The sequence below is a fragment of the Eptatretus burgeri genome, unplaced genomic scaffold (genome assembly GCF_056783735.1).
Source record: "Eptatretus burgeri isolate ZD-2024b unplaced genomic scaffold, Ebu_testis_v1 Ebu_testis_scaffold_80, whole genome shotgun sequence".
NCBI lineage: Eukaryota > Metazoa > Chordata > Myxini > Myxiniformes > Myxinidae > Eptatretus > Eptatretus burgeri.
Genome location: NW_028222030.1, coordinates 89563 through 112698, shown reverse-complemented (window position 1 = coordinate 112698; position 23136 = coordinate 89563). Strand labels below are relative to the sequence as shown.

General features: G+C 44.0%; 1 long non-coding RNA gene across 2 annotated transcripts; it reads left to right on the top strand.

Annotated features, from left to right (window-relative positions):
- The first annotated feature begins 600 nt into the window (after positions 1-600).
- Positions 601-12204, top strand: LOC147007600 (uncharacterized). Of its 2 annotated transcripts, none has more exons than XR_015054071.1 (2): positions 601-794; positions 11751-12204. It is a non-coding gene; the product is annotated as an uncharacterized LOC147007600 (long non-coding RNA). The 2 variants fall into 2 exon arrangements; XR_015054072.1 differs by lacking the exon at positions 601-794 and adding an exon at positions 8259-9248.
- The last annotated feature ends 10932 nt before the right edge of the window (positions 12205-23136 follow it).

Sequence of the window (23136 nt, the reverse complement as noted above, 5' to 3'; positions counted from 1 at the left end):
CTGGCCTGGCCTGGCCTGGCCTGGCACAGCACAGCACAGCACAGCACAGCACAGCACTGGCCTGGCCTGGCCTGGCCTGGCCTGGCCTGGCCTGGCCTGGCCTGGCACAGCACAGCCTGGCCTGGCCTGGCCTGGCCTGGCCTGGCACAGCTGGCCTGGCCTGGCCTGGCCTGGCCTGGCCTGGCACAGCCTGGCCTGGCCTGGCCTGGCCTGGCCTGGCCTGGCCTGGCCTGGCCTGACAGCTGGCCTGGCCTGGCCTGGCCTGGCCTGGCCTGGCCTGGCCTGGCCTGGCCTGGCCTGGCCTGGCCTGGCCTGGCCTGGCCTGGCCTGGCCTGGCCTGGCCTGGCCTGGCCTGGCCTGGCCTGGCCTGGCCTGGCCTGGCCTGGCCTGGCCTGGCCTGGCCTGGCCTGGCCTGGCCTGGCCTGGCCTGGCACAACTGGCCTGGCCTGGCCTGGCCTGGCCTGGCCTGGCACAACTGGCCTGGCCCCTGGCACAGCACACCCCTGACACAACCCTGGCCTGACACAACCTGGCCTAACCTAACCCTAACAAATCATGGATGGATACATCGTTGTCTCGTTCAATGTCCACATCTTTGTTCGCAACACAAAATTATTATCATTGTTTCATCTTTTCTATCGTCTGTGGAACCAACTTCTTGGTCTGTTCAGTCCCATTCCTCCCTCCAGGGCTTCAAGGCAGCTGTTCACCACGACCTCAGGTCATCCCCCAAAACATTCTCATGATCTTTTCTTCCACAAATGACTCCATTCCCAAGCACTCCCATTTTCCAGGTGATTGTGATTATTTTCCCCCTCTCCCACACCCCCTTTTCGTTTGTTTGTTGTCAGTTGGTTTGTTCCGTTAATGTTTCATCCCTGCTATCCCCTTCCTCTTCTCGCTGCGTTTCGTTTGGCTTGTGTGTATCTTGTTCACCCCATCTGTCCTCCCTCTCCACATGATCTCACTCTCACTTCGACTCTGCTGTTAGTGTTTCCCCCTTTCTATTTTGTTCCCATTCCATTCTGCTCTTGTTCTTCCATGGGCCTCAATCATGTCTGATGAACATCTCAAATAACCTGAAATCCCGACAACATTGTTGTACCATGCCTGGTATTATTTTTCAATTAACAGCCAAAAGAAAATTGTTTTTATATTGTCATGCTAATTGGAATATATGAAGGCTGGAATATATTCCTGGAATATATAAACGCTGGAAGATATTAACTCCTTTGACTCACAAGACTCTAAAATTCACCAGACGCCTCAAGGAAGAGGCGTAGGCATGTTCCGAAGACATTTCATGAACAGGGTTCAAGGATTGTGTTTTGATTTGTTCATGAATGTGTTTAAGGTTCAGTTAATTGATCGATGCACCATAAAATATACAAGAAGCAATCGAAAAGTTTCAGAACCAGGAATAATTGGAAACACGCCGATGATAAAACAACCAACAAGAGCCCTTTGAAACATGCTGCGTATGAGTCTGTGCTCTCGTATTTATGAAATGCATCTTGGAAACCATTCGGGGACATGTTTGGCTTTCAGGACATAAACACCTGTCATTCTAACTGGTAGCACCTTGCATTTTCAATGCAACAAAAACATCATTCTGCGAGGATGCAAGCGTCTTCATTAGAAAGGCCTTTGAACCATTTGGTACGTCACTGGAAGATTTACCAAGTAGATAATGTCACAGCAACTCCATTTTAGTTTTGTATTCATCATAAACTGAGATCACATGTATTTTTGAGATCAGTTAAACCAAAACAAAAAATCCATAAAAAACAAACATACATACAGTGTGTGGGCTTTATCGTGTATCCGTTAGGGGGGTCCTCGTGTGCAAAAAATGTACCCAAAGTTACCAACTGGAATTTTGAAGTTGACCACTTCCCTTAACAGAAAAACTTGGTTACCATTTCCATAACCCGGCAAGAAGTGCGAAAATGGTGCCTCTTTTGGGGGTTCTGATGGAAATTGTCCGCCCAATTATTAGGGGTAGTGGAAATGAAAACGACTGTTACTTTGCAGTCTTACACCATCGAAACACAAACGACTGCTCAAAATGTCGGTGTTCAGATCTTCTTTCATATGATATGCAAATTAGGGTCATTGGTTGAAGAATCAGGTCACTAGAGGTCAAAAGGTCACGAAAATCTGCGTCAAGTGAAAATCTGACCTATCTCTGAAAGATTCCCCACAGAACATGCAACATCCATATTTTACCCTCTCTGAGGGTCTATCCCATCACCATTGGTGCCAAGGAACACAATCATATGAATAAAGTACAATTTGTTGTAATAAAATGAAAAGAGCACAGAATGGAAAGCGGTCGACTTTCAATCTTATCACTTTTTGGCCACCGCTTTAACGATTAAACGAAACATGGGACATTTCAAAGCGGTTGGAGCAGACCTTGCATTGGAACAGACTATCAACAGAGGCCAGAAAAGTGCATCAAGAATAATTGGTAGTTCAAGAAAGAAGGAGTTTGTTGCCAAGTGGGAACTGATATATCATGACTCATGAGATGCTTGCCATCACAAACCTTCACAGAGAACTTGCTGGTGTCGGTAGTTCCTCCTATGAGTTAGAAGTCAACAGGTCATTCAGCAAAGCAGCAACCGAGTTTGAGGAGGCCAACAATCAAGCCATATTAAATGTCATTCAGAAGAATGAGAATCCCTTCCTCACTCCCCCAAAAGAGAAAATGCTCCACAATACCTTCACCAAGGAAGTCATGTCAGAAGATATCAGAGAACAGTTGCTCACTGTGGAGAGAATCGGCAACGATACCTACGAGAAACTTCGTAGAGAAAGGCACATAGAGAAGATTGTTCGACTGTCAGACACGATTCATCGCACCAACCTTAAAACCTTCGCTGAAATCCACAATAATTCATTCCCACACAAATGAAAAAGCAAAACTCAACAAGCGAGAACATGCACAGATGAAACGTACACGAGAGATTGCAAAGAAACGAGGACGGACTATGGAGGAACTCCTGCAGTACGATGTATGTACAACGTCTCCTCTCTTCGATGACGAAGGCCGAATGACCGAGCCAATTAAAAGTGAAATTGTCTGTGAATTGAAGCTCATCTCAGCGACCAGGACCCAAGAACACTGAGACCTGATGACTCAATGGGAACATGCTGTATAATTGATGTAATGGCAAACAGATGTGATGTGATCAGATTTTCACACGACCCAAATTTTCGTTAACTTTTGACCTCTCGTGACGTGATTCTTGAACCAATGAACCTACTTTGCATATCATATGAAAGAGGGTCTCAAAGCCGAAATTTTGAGGGGTAGTTTGTGTTTCTCGGGTGGAAGACTGCAAAGTAACAGTCGTTTTCATTTCCACTACCCCTAATAATTGGCCCAACAATTTCCATCAGAACCCACAAAAGAGGCACTATTTTCGCACTTGTTGCTGGGTTATGGAAATGGTAACCAAGTTTTTCTGTTAAGGGAAGTGGTCAACTTCAAAATTCCAGTGGATAACTTAGGGTACATTTTTTGCACACAAGGACCTCCCAAGCTGATGCACTATTATTTGTGTACAAATTTGAGGCCGATAGAAGAGCGAAATGACAGAGAGAGAAGACAATGCACCGGCAGGGGCCAACGGGACAACACTGCCGAGACAACACTGGAACAAGGCAAATAATTATCAGGAGGAGGCAAGAGAAGGAAACGTACCAACCTCGTGCAAGTAGATTGGGATAGGTAGCTGATGGTCATTGAGGATAAACAAGGCCTCGGGTGGCGACTGAGGACAACCCAAGATCATGGTGCACTCTCTACTTGAAGCACTGCAGGGAAAAGGGGGATTGGATGGACATACACCTCCATAATAGGTGCTGGTTTCTGCATTACAAGTCAGAAGGGTCAAATTTTCTTTAGTTTAACACGAATTTCGGTCCTGGAACATTGACCAATTACCACTTGAAATTGAGGAAATCATGCAATTACTTTCACAAACTTCACCGTTTCAGCCGAGTTTGCATGGCGAGAAAATGGCAAATCCTGATGGATACCTCACTGTACTCTTTGGGATTTATGCATCCAGCTTCTGAAGATGATCATGGGGAAAGTTATGGCGAATTGCGTGGATTGCCCACTGTGGATGGACACCACAACAGTCAAAATCGATTACACTCCTATGAAAATGATTATCGATTCCGGGGCTTCTGTCAATCGACTGGACAAAAACACTTGCCACAGTGTGGTATTGGGAGTTACATGATTTTTAATGAATGCATGATGAACCGGAACTGACGAGGCAGAACAGAGAGTGATGTCACAGACCTGTGGAGTAAGGGCAGCAGGAGATGCAATTAAAAACGGTCGTGTTGAAGAACCTACGTGTGGTCTGACTTTGCGACACAACACACTGGCTATGTCAGTCTGGCCATGTGAAGGAGGATGGATGAACTAAGGGAGGAGATTGGTGTGCAGATGAGCTTGATGGGGAGATTAGTGAAATGCTGGCTGAGATGGGCTGGACACTTGGTGCAGATGGGGGAAGAGAGAATGGCAAAGAGAGCATATAGATTCAGGGGAAAAGGTAGGAGGAAAAGAGGTAGACCCCAGTTGAAATGAGAGGATTGTGTGAAGAGGGATATTCAAAAGGTTGGAGAGTGGTGAGAGTTGCCTGAAGACAGAGGAAGGTGAAGGAGTATTGTGGTCTCAGCAGTGCAGAAGCTTGGTGCCATCGGACCTCACCCCTTATAAAGGGAAGAGGAGGAGAAGAACAGAACATTCTATCCAAGTCAGCCATGACAAACTTCACATGTGGTTCAATAATAATATAAAAATAACCATTACTTTCATACCATGAGGTGCACAAGGCCACCAAGGCAGTTTCATTTTGCTAAGGATTATAATCCTTGATGGGTCGCCACTCCGACGCAAGATACTTAAATGGCTTATTACTCCAGTAAACTGGTACTCATTTTGACGACCTTGGAAGGATAACAGTCTGAGTCAACCCACCTGGTGTTAATGGCATGACAAGGTCTCAAACTCAAGACCCTGAGATCTCAGGCCAGCCACCTTAATCGTTAAGCGAACACCAGACTTACATTTGGTTCAAATACTCCTCTAACTGTTCAGGATACATTTGGCAGCTGTCTGGAGTATAACAACTATAAAACTGTGGCCAACGTCGTGGTGGCTGAAACGGAAGTTACAGAATCTCTGCTCGATCACACATCGGTCATCCAACTTGGGGTGCTAAGTGTCAGCCCACCTGTTCAACCTGCGCCATTACAAATGATCATGATGCCAATCAATCCGTGGGACGTCATCCATGTTGACATGTGCGGTCCATTTCCCACCGGCAAATCCATCCTTGGCATTGTTGATGAATGCTCCTGATGGCCAGAAGGAATTATCCTGTCATCCACCTCGACCCATTCCATCATTGGAGACCAACTATAATAACTGTACTTTCCACCCATGGTTCGCCACAAGAAATTGTATCAGACAACGGATCCCAGTTTTGCACACAAGGACCCCCCTCGTGTGCAAGTTGAAATCAGTTTCAAGTTGAAATCGTTTTGCAGCATTCATGGAATCACACAAAACAAAACTACACCTTATTGGCCTCAATGTAACTTGGAGGAAGAACAATTTTTTTTACACTCTGGGTAAAGCTCTTCGCACAGCATGCATGCACCGATCACCGGAATTGGTGTCAGGAACTCTCCACATTTCTGCTAAATTATCGTACAACACCACATTGCATCGCACAGGCATCTCCAGCAACACTTCTTTGGAAAGAGAAGTCTGCACCAAAATCCCTCACCTTCCAACTTGGATCAACCATCCTGGACTCCAAAATGCCCTGGACAGAAACTATGTGATCAAACAAAAAAATCGAAAAAAAAAATGCAGATGCCAAGATGCACTCTTCAATCCACGACATACATGTAGGTGATGCCGGTCTTCTACAACAACCAAACCAGAACCCGAGTAACCTGAGTACGACCAATGATCCACACCCTTTTACAGTCGTAGCAGTTATGGGGAATGGTGTTTTTCTTCAATGAGAGGGACAGAAAATTATGCGCAACATATCACAAGTTCGACGATTTATCGGAAAAGTTCATTCACAGTTGTGGATCGAGTCGGAGATGGAGTTTATTGGTTGGTGATTCCTCCAGGCAAAGCCGGCAACAGACCAACAGGGCATGTCTGGAGGCCAGCCGATGATGGGCCGGACATCCTCCTTGATACCCACTGATGTGTCAATGCTTTGAATGTTTCAGAAACCAATGGTGATTAACTTTGTGTCATGTGGTTGTTTGAGTCTTAATGCACATGTATTAAAAAACTAGAGGCCCACGAGACTGCTCGCTGTCTGAACAGAGCAAAATGCCACATTCTCGAATGTTGGAGACAATTTTGTGTGTTCATTGATGTTTTCTCATCCACCTTTGGTTGACTAACAAGTCAATGTTGAGGTTCTCCGTTTGGTGATATTATAAATATATATATATATATATATATATATATATATATATATATATATATATATATATATATATATATATATATATATATATATATATATAAAAATATATAAATATATATGAGTACCAGTGTACTGGGCCGGTGTATACTCTGGTTAAAATAGGTGTACCATATCCCTGTGTCGTAAGAGGCGACCAGGGTTGCGTCAGGAAGGGTATCCGGTGTAAAAGATGTGCCAAATCACAATGCGGATCATACGGATGATCCGCTGTGGTGACCCCTCACGGGAGCAGCCGAAAGAAGAGGATATATATATAAACATTTTTTATAAAAAAAAAAAAAAATATATATATATATATATATATATATAAATATATATGTATAAAAAAAAAATATATATATATATATATATCCACACATGTAGTTATAATAATTTAACCCAAGGAACTCATCACGAATGCGGTGACAGCCCACTGAGCTGTTGAATCTTCAGGTTTAAAACTGTGGATTCCCCATCCCTCTCCCCCAAAAAAGTAATGCGAGAGTAATGTTGGGGAGTTGTTGACGGGCCTTTCTGGACCTTTGAAATATCATGCTTATTTACTGCTTATTTGTAATTCCCTGGAATGTAATCTGCTGCAATGGTTTTTTGAACTTGTTTCAGTAAATTTGTCAAACATTATTGAAGACGTTTAGTCACTCACACTTTGGGGTCTCACAATCAGCTATGGTCTGCCTTGGACAAGCCACACTCACAGTGTAAGTTTGCCTTCAAAGCCAGTCGCCAACAGGACATCTTCCATTGAGCAAAGTCCTTCTTTTGTACACCTGATTTCCTATCCACCTGCAAGACCTTCATGCGCAGCTTGATGAAGTACTGCTTTCCCCTCTGGGTTGGTACCCCAGCCTCACATCTTGCTCAGCTTGATGCCATGGAAACCAAGGCCTTCAAGATCATTGGAATATCTCGTGATGAAGACAAGTCTCTGGCCCTATCACTTTCACATCACAGAGATGTCAGTGATCTCTGTCTTCTCCCACCTCCTTTCTGGTCTTGCACCCTCTGTTCTCTCTATGCTTTGTTTCTTCCAGATTTCTGCAGGGTGTACGCAGTCCATCAGCAATTCCCTTCTTGTGAAACTCTGAATATCCAGATTCACTGCTCACCTTCACTCATTCGTTCCTCTTTTTTCCCCCGCATCTGGAACCAACTTCGACATTTTATTCAATCTCATTCTTCCCTCCAGGTCTGCAATAAGATCTTCACTCCCATCTCAGATCATCCCCAATCCAAAACCATGATCTTTTCTACCCCCATTAACCCTCCCCAAACTCATCTCTTTCTAAATTTCCAGTTTTTCCTTCCTGAGAGATTGCTCCTGTATCCATCTTTTCCATCCCGTGTGTCTTCCCCACACCCATTGTTTGTACAAGTCGCCTTCTATTTTGACTTCAACTCCACTGTTGGTGTGTCTGCCCCCAACCCCCCCCCCCCCCCCCCCTCTCTCAATAGTTCCTTTTGGTCTGTTGTATCCTGATCCATTCAGTTTTCCAGCTCTTCCATGAGCCTCGACGTCGTATACAAAAAATACATCCAAAAATAACTCATGTTATTACTTTTGCCACTGAAGATGGACGGAGAATATATTGTTACGGTTGTGGAAATGGACCCACGGCGATAACATCCATGAACATGCAGGAATTAGTTGGTGTGAAGGTAGATCAGAACCTGGAGTTTGTACAGGGGATTGGCAGGAAATACATTGTGAGATGAGCCTGTTTCATCAGGGACCCTGCTCGGATTGGTGGCTTCAACTGGCGTCTGCCATTGGTTAACAACCCATTGGGCCATGGAGTTATCCAATCCGTGGCCTAATGGCCTCAAGGTTGAAGCGTGAGCAGCAGGTCTGACGACCACCCTGTGGACCTCGTCCGTACTCGAACCCTGACCCATAACAATATTTTCACCCATCTGTTTGAGAGCAGGGTATCTACAAACGTTGTGGATGGATTTTGACAAAACCTGGAGGACAGGTTGGGTTTGTGACAAGAACAAATTGTTTAGATTTTCGTGAATATCCGGATCCGGATATGAGATTTAAATATAATTCTCAAAGATATTCTTCGCCCTTGAGAGATGTAGACAAAAACGATATATAGCATGATATTTTGAAACATTGTGGATGAGTTCTGATAAAACTTGGTGAATGAGTTGGGAAGGTGAGAGGAACAAGCCGATTCGATTTTGGTGAAGGTCCGAGTACAGATCCCTCCTATCAGTGGGATACAATGCGTAAACTGTTCAGCCTGGCGGAGGTATGCACTCTCCCGAGTGCTGTTCTCACTCGCCCAGGCTCGGGAAGCGAAAAGCGGGGTTAAGCAATTGGTCGCGTACGTGCGTAAGTAGAACGTACATGTCTGCATTTTGTTATTCCCTTTTCTCTGGAACCCCTTGTTGGATTGACACAAAATTTTCACCGTAGATTGAAACTTCGCTCCTGTCCCATGGGGAATGAGTGTGATTTTTACCTCCACCATCGAAGATGAAGGAGGTTATGTTTTCACCCCTTTCTGTCTGTTTGTCTGTGTACAGGATATCTCAAAAAGTTGCGGAAGGACTCCGATGAAACTTGGTGGACAGGTTGGGAGTGTGACCATGACGAATTGATTCGATTTTGGTGAAGATCCGAATCCAGACCCTATTACGAGAATTTTTAAAGTGATTCTTCACCATTGAGAGATCGACCTCAAAAACGAGGTAAAGCATGATATTTCAAAAATGTATTGGGCCAGATATGTTCTCGTGGATCAGGCATTACAGGGCGGAGGTATGCGCTCTACAGAGTGCCCTTCTAGTCTTTATGACGTCATCAGTGCCTTCATTATGACCTCATAATTGTACATGTAGAATGCAACATCCGATCAGTATGAAAAATTTTGGGCATCATCTTGGGAAAAATTGATCAACAGGTAAATATTGATGATGTCATCGGTCACTTGGTTCGGCAGACATATTGAAAAAAAAAAAGAAACCTTAAAAAATCTTCTCTGAAACAGCTGTACAGATCGAGGGGAAACTTTTCAGGTGTGACCGCCTCCGCCGATCCATGAGGAATATCACTTTTTCACCTATGACATCATAGATCACATGATTTGGCATTTATATTGCATTTACACTAAAACCTATAAAAAATCTGTTTGCTGTGATTTTCGGACGTACACACAAATATATGGAGAGTTGTCTTGTGGATGGGGGGTGGGGGTGTTATGTCCATGACCTTACCTGGGGTACCTCCAGCATGTAATGCAAAAGTTGGTGTGAATTGGCCCAGCCATATGGGTGGAAATCTTAAGTCGGTTTCCCACCCTAACGGGGAGGAGGGGGAGGGGGTTCTGCCCCTGACTTGAACTTGGGTATCCCAGGGTGAATGCAAAATCTGGTGGAGATTGGGCCAGCCGTTTTTATTCGATGATTTTCAGACCTGCACAAACATGCAGACAGAGAATTTCCTTGCGAGAGGGGGAAGGGGCTATTTACGGCCATGACATGGCTATGAGAACCCCCAGCACGTATGCAAAATTTGGTGGAAATTGTCAAAGGTGTTTACAATGGCATATAAATTAAAGCAAAGTCTTCACACACACACACACACACACACACACACACACACACACACACACACACACACACACACGCACACACACACGCACACACACACGCACACACACACACACACACACACACACACACACACACACACACACACACACACACACACATACACACACACACACACACACACACACACACACACACACACACACACACACACACACACACACACACACACACACCTGGTAGGTCGCTGTTCCATCTCCTGAAACCCATCCACGTGTCGAGATAGCAGTCAACAACAGCAACTTGTATGCACGCACACGCACACGCACACACACACACACACACACACACACACACACACACACACACACACACACACACACACACACACACACACACACACACACACACACACACACACACACACACACACACACACACACACACACACAATATATATTCACTCCATTGTCTTTGAACCTCCATCAAAGCAAATCTCTCCCACAAGCACATGCTGCGTGGTCCTGATCCCTGAATATGTAAATCGTTCCTGCTCTTTGACAATATTCAAATGCCACATTTTGTTTTGACTTTGATCTTGAAACGTGAGACATAATGGAACTTTTAATATCTCGTTTATTTTTCTACACTGGGAGTTCATTAAACCTCAAGGGACTGCTGCAGCAGTGAAAAACAGTTATGTTCATGGAATGGTTTTAACAACATATGTGACATTTCAACCAGACATGACGTCACTATATACATTCACCCCTCAGCCAAGACCTTTTCATGGAATACAGTTTGAGGCAACAGATGTTTTTATTTGTATTTTCTTTTTACATCACATTTTCCGCTTTTTTTTCAAAGCAAACCAAATTTTCCTCTCCACTGGCTCAATGTGTCATTCCTCAACCTGGGCCTGTGTCAAGGAGGTTGGTCGCAGCACAGTGGAGGTGTGAAACCGTTATATATATTTGAGGAATGATGGTTAATCATAACTCATTTTCCTTGTGGACACGAATCCCACCTTGACCTCAGGCTGGACATTGTGGAGACAGAAGCTCTGAGTTGTAGACATCGGCATGGCCTTGAGCAGCTCCAGCTCATCTGACCTCCGACCCCTTCTCTTTCTATCAAATGTGGTGTTTAACCTCGGGGTTTCAAACTGATTTACGTGACACAAATATGAAAGTGAATTCATAGTGTGAGAATTTAGAAATTTTCAACAAAACTTTTGTGTTTTAAAGTGAATGGATGATCCAACATGCTCAAGACTTTTACGACTAATTAGATTTAAGAAAAATATATTTCGCAAAAGTTTGAAATTTCTCTTGGCTGAACATTTCTCAAGAACAAACCAATTCGATTTTTTGAAATGGTCTGAATTTTACAATTGAAAAGGTCTGAAATGCTTTCTTTCTATTGACTTTCATAATTCCAAGTGACTATCAATCAATCGCATGACTGTGGTAAGTGTAACATTGTCCGTGTGTTTCGAGGAAGTTAATTTATATTGCCAGGCATCAGAGACGCGACAGAGTAAATCGTCTTGTAAAATGCGACGCTGACGAGGCAGTGTATGTCATTTATAAACCAGATCGTCAGGGTAATATGATACGTGTAAACACCTCTTGTTTGTAGGCGGGGACAAGCGAGAACTTCCAATCACAAAAGGTGCACACACACATGAGCTACTGGAGTGTGGAGAGGAGGGTGAAGATGAGTTGCCAATGAGAGAAGGTCACAAGGGCTGGTTCAGGGTGCACGTCCTGAGGTGCTGATCATCGCTGGTGCTCCTTGTTGCTGGTTTACTTTGTCATCGTCTCACTCCTGCTTCAAAAACAGATTGCAGGGAGTCCTGCATCTACACCACGCATAGTCAAAGGAAAGTCCTCACCTGCAATTTTAATGATTGCACAAGTGTGGTCTGTGGCGTCTCTATTTTTATTTATTTATATTTTATTGTGTCTTGTTATTACATTGATGAGGTAAATGGTCATGTGATCTTGGACACGAGAGGGCGCTCTTGAAGGGGCGGAGAAATGAGCTGAGGAGCAGGAATATGGCGGTTATTGAGTAAAGCCTGTGTATTATACTCCTGTGGTCCGCATCTGATTTCTTACAAACACAACAAAATTGGTGACGAGGATGGCGGCTTCCGTTCCCTTACCTGTTCTGTTTCTGCTATACGTGGGTAACCTGCTATTCCATTCTCTACACTAAAGAAAATGTTTGAGAACTACTTAGTTGTTATCGCCACCACTGGTGAGGCCTGGCCTGAGAGACAAAGGTGTGCTGTTCTGTTACACTGTTTGGGGATGGAGGGACAACGGCTTTTCTATGGTTTCCCAGGCATAGATAGTACTTTTGATTCTGCTTTCAATGCTTTCGAAAAACATTGCGAACCGAAAATCAATGTGGTTGCTGAACGTTACAAATTCCGCCAGAGAGCTCAGAGGGCTGATGTGAGACCGTCAATCAACACATGAGTCAGGTTCACCATGTACCTGAAACATGGTCCCGTGGGAATTGCGTGCCAAAAGCGATTTTATTGTTTAAATGGCATCTCCAGGGTCTCAGGAGACAGAAAAACTTGGGTGGCAATTTTACTTTTGGGAATTTGGGTTTTTGTGGGGGCTTAAAACGGGGGTACCGTCATTTCGCAGTTTATCGCCCGAAATGAAAGCGCTAATATTGATATAACTATTTTTATCTCTTAAAATATTAATAGGAAAATTATGAAAAAAAAATCAGGTGTCTTCCTCTTATCATCATTCATTTATGTACAAAATATTTAGTTGACATCTGAAATAATTATTGATGTTTATGTATTTCCAGATATGCACTTATGAAGAAGTTCACCCGTTTCAAAGCAAGGCCTGTTGATATTCAACGATAACGGATGTTATCCGTTTGTGACGAAGATGACATGCAGCCAATCAGTTCGCCAATGTATTAAGATCAGCAAATGACCCAATAAGATTCATTTCAGATTCTACATTCATTTAGTCTATTGTTCGTATTCATCGAGATGTTGAGTGGAGTACTTACTGGTGGTAAAAGGTGGTATGAATGTGTGAAGATTACAGAAAAGTATATTTTTTTATTTCCTTTATTTGTATCAGTGCTATGAAGTCATGTCATGAATATTACATGTTTTATCATATAATACATTTGTGTTTTTTCAATATATATATATATATATATATATATATATATATATATATATATATATATATATATATATATATATATATATATATATATATATATATACATACATATACCGACATAAATCATATCGTGTAAATATCACAGTAGATGCCGAAATAATGTCGCAAAGGAAAGGCAATTCCTGACACTAACTGGTGCTGAGGTTGTTAAAATCTTCTCGTCACGGATGACATATTTCTGCATTGGATACTTATCTGGGAAGAACATACTTCATAAAATATTGCTACGTTACTATCATCGATTAGGCCTAACATTCATTTATTGTACATATATTAAGTTAGAATTGTTTTATAGTAAGAGACAATCAAAGGTGCTGAAATGGACAAAATCTTAACCTGGTTCAGAGAGGGCGGATATCGTGGTTCACATACTCTGCATGTACAAATAATATATTTGTTAATACATCAATAATTATTCAGGATATCAACTAAATATTTGGTATATAAATGAATGATGAGATGAGGAAGACACCTGATTTTTTTCATAATTTTCCTCTTAAAATTTTAAAATATAAAAATAGTTAGAACAAGACTAGCACTTTCATTTCGGGCGATAAACTGCGAAATGACGGTACCCCCGTTTAAGCCCTCACAAAAACCCAAATTCCCAAAAGTAAAATTGCCACCCAAGTTTTTGTTTATAAACACGCTATAGATGGCATTTAAACAATAAAATCGCTTTTGGCACGCAATTTCCACGGCATGACACTGTGAACCATACGACATTGTGGCCTTGCGTGAACTTACTGCCACTTGTGAGTTTGGTGAAATGGAGGAGGAGATGCTGCGTGATCAACTGGTGGAATATTTTTTGAATACCATGATTCGTGAAAGACTGCTGTTCGGAGCCAAACCTGACTTGAACAAAAGCAGTCAATATGGCCTGTCAAACTGAATCAACATTGCTGAATGTAAATCTACTATCTGATTCAGTACCGATCCAAGCAATCATCTCCAAACATGTAATTGCTTCACCTTCAACCTGTGCTGCAGACTTTTTATCCACAAAATCTGCCGTACCTGATACAGGTGTGGATTTAAAAAACAACCTTAAAAATGTGCCTTCTTGCCCTGCTTTAAAGGTAAGATGCATTCGGGAAAGTGAGACACATCTCAAAAGTCAGCCACTCTGCCCAGAAAGACATACGTGAGGTTGTCGTCCCTGAACTGTCCATGCTTTACTTGAACGATGCTCTCTCGATAAAAGATAAAATTCTCTGTAAGGTCCAAATCGAGTCACCTGCTGGGCATACCTGTAATGTGGAGTCATCGTTGATACTGGCTTCTCAGTCTCTGTTCTGCCAGAAGAGCTGCACCAGAGACATTTTGCCAACTGCCCTTTGACTGAGTCTCGTGTCAAACTGGTCACTTACTTGAAAGATGACTGACCTGTAATGGCATGCCTCCGTTTCACCATTTTTCATGATGGTGTTACGGCTCCAGCCATGTCCTACATAGTTATGCTTGGTTCACCACTGCTGGGAATGGACTTAATCAAAGCATTGTGATGCCACATTGTCCATGATTCGTGCATGTTCTGTCAACTGAGTGACAAAAGTGTGAAAATCTTCTCTGCTCCACTTCAGCCATAAAATTGCCTGAGGGACCCTGGAACAAAGTGGCAATATCCATTGTTGGACCAGTCAAACGTGGCACTTCGGACTGCTGCTATGCCATCACCATACTTCACGATTACAGTAAAAGGCGTGAGGTGGCATTTACATCAAGTGTCACTGAATGTGTGAATTGAAGGCAATACCCGCAACATGTTCTCATAGTTCTGCTGTCAGAGTGTACATTGGCACAAACCTCTTCTTACAACCAGTGCCAGTCTGCAAGAACAACTCCTTGACTCCAATTATTGAGCAGTATCCTGCGATATCCAAATCCAAACTCCACAAGATAACCCTGTCAACTCCCAAAGTTTCCTTTGCATGTGTGATGTCGAGAAACATCCAATAATTAGGTTCTTCATGATTCGCTGTCAGTTCAGGAACATCATGACGGTGACCACGGGTTACTCCGACTGCTCCTTTTACTTCATGAAACCCACCAGACAGATAGAGTTCACAGCCAGGCATAAGTGTCTCCTCATTCTTCACAATTCACTTTCTTCCATAAGAAAGTTGATGGTATTTTCTTTTTTTTACATTTGACATCATCTTCAACCATTGCTTTGGAAGGTATGTCATCCACAAAGGATTTCAAATTTCTTGCATATGTACACTGCCTCTCCGGGCTCTTTCTCCTGATTTGAGCGGTCCTTGACTGGAGTAGTTATCACCAACTGCAATGGACTTGCATTTCATTCCAAGGATTCTGCTCAACAACCAATCAGAAAGCTCTCCAAACGTTGTGCAGGAGGCAATGTCTGTGCATATCATTTGAAGGAGCTTCATCAAGTCTATCACTCCAAATGTTGTTTCAGATAACTCAGCAGAGCATGCATGATCTTTCTCAAACGATGCAAGGGATTTACTTTCTTTGCATCCTTCTCATTAAGCCATCCATATTGGAAAGTGTGAGAGGCACCGGAACTAATTCAGAATTCAAAAAGTTTCGTCCATCCACATCTCGAGATTGAACAATGATTCCCAGTTTACTGAATATTTGTCTGTCAGTATTCAGCGTCTCTATTGCCTGCTTTCTCTTGGTTTCCACTGGTTTGTTGAGGTTGGCAAATTATTTCAGGCCTGGTTTCTTGATTGGGTCAAAGAAGCCTTCATTACCAATTTGCAATCAAACGGATGTGAAGTCTTTCATTAAAATTGCTTCATTCTCTCTCACTTTATTAAGATATTGTCACATTATCTGGAGCCACTACAGATGTAACAATATTTACAAGTGGTTGCTTTTTCTGTGGGCTTGTTCCATTATCAGTTTGAAAGTGATTTAACATTCTCTCACAAACTACGGTCACGACGTCTTTGACTATAGATGCGTCCGTATGTTTGTGCTTTACAGTAGTTTCTTTGTGGGTGGCATTAGAATCTTTAGCAACACAACTCATGTCCATTGTCATCGCTCAACCAGCTGCCTTCACGTGTGTAGTCAAGTAATACTTTGTCAGTGCCTTTTTCTCTGGTGGATAGGTAAGTATACTTTACACAGTCCTTGGTCATATTGTTCAATGCCCATGTCATGCCACATCCCAATAAATGGCCAATCAGAATTGAGCACTGCTGCCTGTGTGCTGGTCAGTGCTTTATAAATTTGTGAAGTTTCTTCCTTCAGTAGAAGACCCTCTGCTAAATTGACAAATCCCCATCGGGCATAACCGATATCGTAAAGTCAGACAATGGTCCCCAATTCAACAGTGCAAACTTTGTGCACAATTTTCTGCATACCTCAGTTTCAAGCACCGATCCATCACCTACCCCTTTGGCAACAAGCCAACATCAAAAATGTATGCTTGTACTCAAAAAGACCATCCAGGCAGCACTATTTGAAAGAAAGGCATGGAGACAAGAACTTTTCAAGTTCCTACGAAACTTCAGAGCGACACCACAATGCAGCACAGGTGTCAGCCCTGCTGAAGCTCTTTTTGACAGGAATATGAAGATAAGACTCCCTGAAGTTGGCAGTGAGAGAGGAACCTCACCATTGGACGAGACAATCCGAAGACAAGACGTCAACATGAAATGAAAGATGAAAAGATATTCTGATGCCTGACACCATGCAGCTCATGCAAACATTCAGATGGGTGATTTGGCTATAATGTACAGAGAGATATTCGTTTTCCCTGCCCTGCTGTTGTAACTTTCTTACTCACTTCCCCCACATCGAAACTCTGTGTGTTTTTATGTTGTTTTCCTCTGTTTTCCTTTCGAAACACACAAATGAGCCTTGCAGCTCAAGACCATGGTGAATGTGTGGTGAATTTACATTGTGAAAGATGGAAATTGGCTTCATCATGGTAGGCCACATGGGCACGGGATCTGTTGTGGATCCACATGGGCACGGGATCTGTTGTGGATCCACATGGGCACGGGATCTGTTGTGGATCCACATGGGCACGGGATCTGTTGTGGATCCACATGGGCACGGGATCTGTTGTGGATCCACATGGGCACGGGATCTGTTGTGGATCCACATGGGCACGGGATCTGTTGTGGATCCACATGGGCACGGGATCTGTTGTGGATCCACATGGGCACGGGATCTGTTGTGGATCCACATGGGCACGGGATCTGTTGTGGATCCACATGGGCACGGGATCTGTTGTGGATCCACATGGGCACGGGATCTGTTGTGGATCCACATGGGCACGGGATCTGTTGTGGATCCACATGGGCACGGGATCTGTTGTGGATCCACATGGGCACGGGATCTGTTGTGGATCCACATGGGCACGGGATCTGTTGTGGATCCACATGGGTACGGGATCTGTTGTGGATCCACATGGGTACGGGATCTGCATTGAATCTGCATTGTAAAAGACAGCAATTAAATTCACCAGAGGAGGAACATCGGCTGATTTGCATGATTGACAGTGAACAGCTGCTTACACAGAGAGACAGTGAATCAATCGCGAGGATCGGGAAAAAGAGTTTTGAGGAGAACGGCCAAGAGTGCGGAGCTTTTAACACAGGAGTGTGGATAGCTGAAAGCACCTGAGATCGCCAGAGCAAAGATCTTTTGAGAATGTTGTGTTGGAGCAGAGTTTTTCATCAAGTGATTGAGCAAGAGTTGTTACACCGGGATTCAGCTGCCGATACAATGATCTCTGCTTCATAACTCCTGCATGACTTTGACACCGCAGAGTTTAAAACAACTTCCCGACATTGTTGTGGATTTCACTGTACGACGGTGTTGCGGTATTTATCGAACGAGTGACAAATCCAGCCAGAAGAGGAGAATTGTTGAGCAATCTGCCGTTTGTTCGGATGAATTGTTTTGAGAGCATGTATCGAGTTGGGGTTAATTTGTTTGTTGATTGCATGACCTATTGTATTTTTGGTTGTTAAATGGTATCTCTGTTCTGCAATTCCTTCTCCCATGCCATCTACATTGTGAATAAAGATCGTCTTGGGGTTGGATTCCACTGGTTCTGGTGGCCTTGTTTGATGGTTTCGGCTTGTGGTGTGGTTCGGAAAACCACGTACTATTTATAAAACAAAACTAAACAAGTGGTGCCAGGCACAACAAATCCCGCCCATTTAAGGCATAAAGTTATTTTGGGGATCAAATTTAAATTTGATACATCCTTAACCTGAATGTTGATTATGAGGAATAGAATAAGGAATATTTTAGTCTTAGTTTGAAGTCAATTAAACCATTTTTGAGGAAGTTATGAGCGAAAAACAATTTTGACCTTTTCGTGACCTGACCTTGTTGACCTTTGACCTAATTGGATCCAAAAGTTAATGGGGTCGTCCGAGGTTCAGTACCCACCTGTGGATACAATTTGACAGTGTTTCAGCCAGCCGTTTTCCCGTAAAGTTGTATTTTCGTAACCATGTTTTAGTTTTAATGGAAAATTTGTAATTTTGACAGATGACCATGACCCCTTAAACTTCGGACCCTTACGATCTTCACAAATATGCATTTTTTCACGATAGGAATGGGAAGGATTATAAGTGACAAATAGAATAAGGTTCACTCGAAGCTTAGTTTGAAGTAAATCAGATTATTTTTGATGAAGTTATGAGCGAAAAACGATTTTGATTTTTTCATGACCTTGCCCTTGGATCCAATTGGACCCAAAAGTTAATGGGGTCGTCCAACATTCATTGCCCACCGGTGGATTAAATTTGATAGTGTTTGCTAAATCCGTTTTTCCGTAAAGTTGCGAACAGACAAACAAACAAACAAACAAACTGGACGATTACAATCTCCCACTCCCTCCCTCCGGGGGGGGGGGGGGGGGTGGGACGGGATAATAATCATTCCTGAAAAAAACAAAAAAATCAAACCAAACTAAACTCATCCACCACATTTCTACTCACAAGATAAGCTCAAATTTTAGGACAAAGTAAATAAGGATGTAATGCTCAGCCAACAACATGGAACGAAACACGAGGAATCAATCAATGTAATAACTTTAAAGTGTGTGCCCGATCCTGCTGTTTAACCCCCCAATGGTTCTTTCTCTCGCTGAGGGTTCGCTATTATTCGTCGAGATGCCAAACAGCCATTTCAGGGAAAAGTGTCTACTTTCTACTGAAAGTTCTACTGTCTACTGAAAAAAAAAAGAAAAAAATTTTGGTGTCTACTTCTATTTGTCATGCGACAGACAAAGTAAACGTTGACGATTCTCTCAAGATTGGACAACAACAGATGGTGGAATTTGAATCTGGATGGCCAACAAGCTTCAACAAGACACTAACCAAGAAAGTGACCCTGATGAATTCGACCAAAAAGAGCATCAAGCTGGATGGAAGGTCAGTATATCATACCAAATTCAACAACACCCGAGTCATATTGTTGTGGGCCGGGGGTCGGTGGTGAGAAACGACCACGAGGTGGAGCAGTGGAGTCGTCTCCCACCGAACACCCGGAATTGATGTCGTGACTCTCGGATAAGTCCGAAAGGTCACGGGTCCCTGAGCGGACTGTGGTCGCCAATATTCCGACGGTGTGGGGTAGGATTAATTGCCTAATTTCAATAAACCTAAGTTCCCACGTCATCCAATGACCGGGGAAAACCACACCCTCGACGGACCTCGGACAGAACGGACCGTTTCGGCCTAAGTCACATTTGCTCTAAGGCGAGGATACGGCGGCCGTACGCCCTCTGAATTGACAGAAAGGTGCGGCGGCTGCAGAGTTTGTGCGGTGACCTCAGGGTGGCCCTACGCCGTTTGGCTATCTTTTACAGGCCGTAGGGGTCGCCGTGGAATTATAACGTGGAGTTATAACTTTTTTCATTTCTCCGTTGGCCGTAGCAATTCGACATGCCGTAGTTGTGACGTCGTTGTGTTCCACGTCGGGAGTACGGTGGGCTTGCGTTATTCGTGCGGCTGCCGAAGGCTCTTATCAATGAAAAATGAATTTTGCCCTAAAACCGAATACATTTTAAAAAACCGAACACAACGTAGCGTTCATGTTTGTTCACGTGTCTCCCGCACCTGTTCGACCCGCATCTTCACGCTTTGTTCATTCAGTTTGTCGGTGGAAGTCCTCGTGAAAGCATCTCTCGTGTGTCGATCGCGACTTTACCTCGTGTTTTCACCTTCATTTGTGATTTTTTTACTCATCTTGTGTTTTAATTAATAACAAAAAAGCAATCTGATCACGTGATGTGACGGACTGTCGGGCAAGGATTTAATTTCACATAAAAACCGGTTGTAATTTGGAATATCCATGATTACCTCCGTCCGATGCGTTTGATGAAAGTGATTGTGGTTCTGGGGGCATCATGTTTGATGAGTTGCCCTGGGGGCAGCACTCTCGCAGAGTGCGCGAGCGATTGGAACCCAGGCTGGAGCTCGAGCCTGTGTGGACCTTTGGATGTGGTGATTGTACCAGTTTACAAACAATACACCGCCACCGAAGGTCATTTACTCATCTTATTTTACCTTAAACATGGGGAATTTCAGTTGAAAGTGTCTTGAAAGTGGGTTTTCTTGGGGTCCAGGAACAGATTAATTCACTCCATTATTTCTTATTGGGAAAACGGTTTAGGAATCGAACTTTTTGCAATCCGAACAGCCTCCTGGAACGAATTCAATTCGGATACTGGGGACACCACGTACTGGTATATTCCGAACTGTTATATTTTTATTCCAGTAACAAAAAAAAGAACTGGTATATATACCCACTCGTAACCGTCTGTCTGGTCGCACGTTCGCCTTTGGGCCCCCTGCGGTCGCCTTGCGGGCACCTTGAGGCAACCTTGGGTCTGCCTTGAAAATTCTATGGCTGCCGCAGGGACGCCCAAAGGTCACCGTGCGACATCAAATCAAAGACCGTACGGCACCCCCACGTTTTCGGTCTCCACAATTTCTAAATATGCCGTGCAGCTCCCCAAAAAATAAAAACATATCTGACTACTACATTGTGTGACCGTGGAAATACTGCGGCCGCCAGATCATTGCTCGTGGCCGTAGATTTTGGAGACCCACGGCCGCCGTGGCAAATGTGACTTCGGCCTTCCCGAGCCCGATCCGGGTGTAAACCGAGCGGGGATGACCAACATCCGTCGGTCCAAATGAACAATTTATGATTTACGGCCCGAACAGCCTCACTCGTTCTCAAGACGCACCTTGCTCGGCCAGTGAAGGAAAGCACAGAAAACGAGCTGGAACATTCAACAGGAGTTTATTTATAACAATAATCGGGGAGGGGGACACAGAGCAGAGTTATCATGAATAAAGAAATGTAATGTACAAGCAAAGGAAAACACTTACACAATATCTACTTACAGACAGGGCCCACGGACACGGACACACACACACACACACACACACACACACACACACACACACACACACACACACACACACACACGGACACACACACACACACACACACACACACACACACACACACACACACACACACACACACACACACACACACACACACACACACACACACACACACACACACACACACGACCCCATGGGTCTTTAGTCGGTGGAGCCGGGCCGGGGTACCTGTTCCGCCTCGTGCGGTCACTCCAACCCGAACCACCACGGTGGGACTCGATCCCACGACCTGAAGTCCACGACCCACGACCCTGGCTGCTCGGGCACCAGACTTGCCCTCCAAAGGACCGCAGAGCACTCCAAGCACGACCACGACCGTCTGCAGAGCACTCCAAGCACGACCGTCTGCAGAGCGCTCCAAGCACGACCACGACCGTCTGCAGAGCGCTCCAAGCACGACCACGACCGTCTGCAGAACCCTCGTCGACAACCCTCCACTCTCACGACCACCGACCTCTCCCCAATCTCTTGAGGTGGGAGGGGTTTCTTTCTTCGCCACTCGCCTCTTGATTGGACGGTCGGTTGTCAGGTGACTCGTGGCGGCCTCCAGATTGGCTGGGGCACACGTGTCGTGCTCGCCCTCCGCTCATTGGCTGGAGGAAATGCTCTTTGCCCTGCCTTGGGGCGGAGTCTCGATCTGAGGCGATGGAGGCTCCGCCCACACCTTCAGCCAAAACACGTGGGCAATGGCGACCGGGTCGAGTGCGGGACGGTGGCGTTGTTGTAGTTGTTGAGGATGTTGTAGTTGTTGTCGTTGTTGAAGATGTAAAAACCAAACGAAAAAACTCACAGCGCACACACGAAATTCCCATTAGACATCGGGGATGGATTCTAACTATAAACACACACTTATCGAAATAACTGAACTCCGGGGACACTGGCGGTCTGTGTGCACAAGGTTTCCAAATCCGTGACAATATAAGTACAGACATTATATGGCATGACCTCACACCAATTGCAACACAAACTCTTTCAACTGGTTTATTCTCATACATACGTTCTGTATAACATCTCAAAAGTCCTAAGGAATCCAAGTGGTGGAAACGATCGAAAAGTACTGAAATCGGTGATGGCATTTTTCTCCATGCCGCCCATGTTAAAATAATGGATTTTTGCATGTCTGCTTGTCTGATGTCCACACAAAGGGTTCAGTACAATCCACAATCTCCCAGAAACTTTGTTTTACATGAGACATGATATTGGGTGCAGCACAGTGCATGTTCAAAAGGAAATTCACAACAAATTGAAGAGATTTACATTGTAAAAACGCTCAAGTTGAAAGTTGCAAAATGTGCAATCAGTGAAATTAATGTGTGGTGATTTGGCACAGTTACTGTACTTTAAAAATGAATACTCATGTTT